Here is a 3242-nt window from a genome sequence, read left to right on the forward strand (position 1 = left end):
CTGGGTCCAATACATGGGAAAACTTTACAAATATTAACTTGTAAACACCCTAGAAGATCAAATGAGATAATACACATGGAAGCACTTTTTTTTAACTGTAAAGGGTTTTAGAGGTATAAGGTGTTATTATGAAATATTTCTGCTCAGTGCAGACTGTTAACCAGATTCTATGGGGAGGCTGGAGATTTATGATAATGGTTCATCACCCACAAGGTACTCACACAATTTAGGCTGTTTCATTTAATTAGTTGTTACCTCTCATAGAGACTACTGCAGAAGACTTCTAAGTGGCTTCCCCGCCTCCACCTTCTTGCTCTTTCCGTTCATCTTATATGCCACTGCTGGGGTAATTTTTCTGATGCAGAGCTCTGATCAAATACTTGCAATGTTTCCTCTTGCTGACTGCGTAGAGCCTGGAGAGCTTGGCTTAGCAGTCAAGATCCTCCATAATCTGGTTCCACCCAACTTTCCCAGCCTGATTTCCCTCCTTCCACCCTGGTAGATGCAGACTCAAGTCATTTATCCAAGACCACACAGATACCAAGTGGCCCATCCCCAAATCAAGCCCTCAAACCCCAGACACCTGATACCCAAACCAATGCTCTTTCTAGCCCGTCACTTTTTCACTTTGATGAATAGAGCTGCAATGAAGATCTTTCTACACTGAGACTTTTCTCTTCCTTGGAAAAATTTCCTCAGGACAAATTCCGAGGAGCGGGATTACCAGGTCAAAAGACATTAATATTTTTATGGCTGCAGGAATTGACATACGTTTTGTAAAAGGGCTCAGCTGATTTATATTTTAGCCAGTGATATCAATGTATACAGATTTCACCAGACCCACCTTTCCACTGGGGGTAACCTTTGAATAAATTGCTTATTGAATACGATATTTCTTTGTTTTAGTTTGAATTTCTCTGACTGTTGAGATGGAATATTTTCCATGCTTAGGTTTACTATTTGTATTTTTTTTTTTTTTAAAGGATTTTCTTATTTATTTATTTATTTATTTATTTTTGGCTGTGTTGGGTCTTCGGTTCGTGCGAGGGCTTTCTCCAGTTGCGGCAAGCGGGGGCCACTCTTCATCGCGGTGCGGGGACCGCTCTTCATCGCGGTGCGCGGGCCTTTCTCTATCGCGGCCCCTCCCGTCGCGGGGCACAGGCTCCAGACGCGCAGGCTCAGCAATTGTGGCTCACGGGCCCAGCTGCTCCGCGGCATGTGGGATCTTCCCAGACCAGGGCTCGAACCCGTGTCCCCTGCATTAGCAGGCAGATTCTCAACCACTGCGCCACCAGGGAAGCCCTACTATTTGTATTTTATCTTGTGTAAAATATGTGTTCATATCTGTTGCTCATATAATTACTAAAATCTTCATGTTCAGAAGCTGCAGTTAAAAAAAAAGAAAAGGCAATCTTGAAAGCAGATATGGTGGATTCTGTGAAATCAGAGCAGAGGTCCCTATCTGATGGAGGCATGTAAATAAGCTGTATTTTGAGTAAATCTTTAAAACAAAATTGAGTTCCATTAACTTAAAGTATCAATACTAGTCTACATTTAAAGGGAGAGATAGGGGAAGGTATTTCCTGGACTCAGACAATACTTTCCCTGACCTTGTCAATGTGTCATTAACACTAACATTCGTTATTTAATTTCTGAGTCATTTTAGTGACTATAAAATTATCCTAAAACAGCAATAATTTATTTTTTTATGTTGTGTTTAAATCTATTTTATTTTTTGACTAAATAATGCATACACAGGGTTTCCCTGGTGGCGCAGTGGTTGAGAATCTGCCTGCCAATGCAGGGGACACGGGTTCAAGCCCTGGTCCGGGAAGATCCCACATGCCGCGGAGCAACTAGGCCCGTGAGCCACAACTACTGAGCCTGCGTGTCTGGAGCCTGTGCTCCGCAACAAGAGAGGCCGTGACAGTGAGAGGCCCGCGCACCGCGATGAAGAGTGGCCCCCACTCGCTGCAACTGGAGAAAGCCCTTGCACAGAAACGAAGACCCAACACACCAAAAATAAATAAATAAATAAATAAGAAAGTCAGTTTAAAAAAAAAAAAATAATGCATACACATGGTACTAAGGTCAAAATATATAAAAGGATATAAAGTAAAAAAGACCTCTGCCACTTTCCCCTGTCTTCTAATCACCCCGTTTCCCTCCCTGGAGACAGGTGTTATTCCCAATTCTTTGTGTATCCTTCCAGGGATATTCTACACATACATGAGCCTATATGTGTATATTTTTAATAGAAATGATAGCATAAAATATGTGCCAGTCTGTACTTTACAGTTTTGGGAACATTCCATATCAGTATATAAAAAGTTTAAATACTTTAAAAAAACTGTAATGTCAGATGCATGTGCTCTACTCTAAGAAAACTCAATAAACAAAAATCTACATACATTGGGCTTCCCTGGTGGCACAGTGGTTGGGAGTCTGCCTGCTAATGCAGGGGACACGGGTTTGAGCCCTGGTCTGGGAGGATCCCACATGCCGCGGAGCAAATAGGCCCGTGAGCCACAACTACTGAGCCTGTGCTCCGCAACAAGAGAGGCCACGATAGTGAGAGGCCCGCGCACAGCGATGAAGAGTGGCCCCCGCTTGCCGCAACTAGAGAAAAAGCCCTAGCACAGAAACGAAGATTGATTGAACATAGCAATCAATCAATCAATCAATCAATAAATCTTAAAAAAAAAATCTACATACATAAAGCAAATTTACAGGAAGTACTTACTTCACAAGCTGAGCCTCTATTTGTATAGAAATTTTTTAAATATTAAGCCAACTTCATACATTTCAGTTATGATTCATTTCATCAAAATTATGTTTATATATTTATATAGAAACATTCTGTGAAGAGCAAAGGCCATTTAATTTGGAAATTATTTATTAAGCAAATCAATTGTTAAGAATTATACTTCTGTCAAAATGACATATCCTGATCTGGTCAGAAAGTGTGATCTTATGTTTGTAAAAGTTGATCCAATGTAATTCCTGTATTATTTAAAAAGCCACAAATGTAATAATTCTGTCTAGTTTGCAATTTGTTTAACAAACATCAACGGTGTGAAGTGTAAAAGAAAGGACTTTCAATGTTCATTGACGTAGGATATACAGTTCAGTGCTCAATCTACCAAGATCCTATGTTCTAACATGGCACAAGACTAGACTCTTACCTGGGATCCCAGCAAAGGGTTAGGGCATACCCTGCAAATATCCCCAGCTTCTTTCAA

This window comes from Balaenoptera acutorostrata, chromosome 3, assembly GCF_949987535.1.
Source record: "Balaenoptera acutorostrata chromosome 3, mBalAcu1.1, whole genome shotgun sequence".
In the NCBI taxonomy this organism is placed as follows: Eukaryota; Metazoa; Chordata; class Mammalia; order Artiodactyla; family Balaenopteridae; genus Balaenoptera; species Balaenoptera acutorostrata.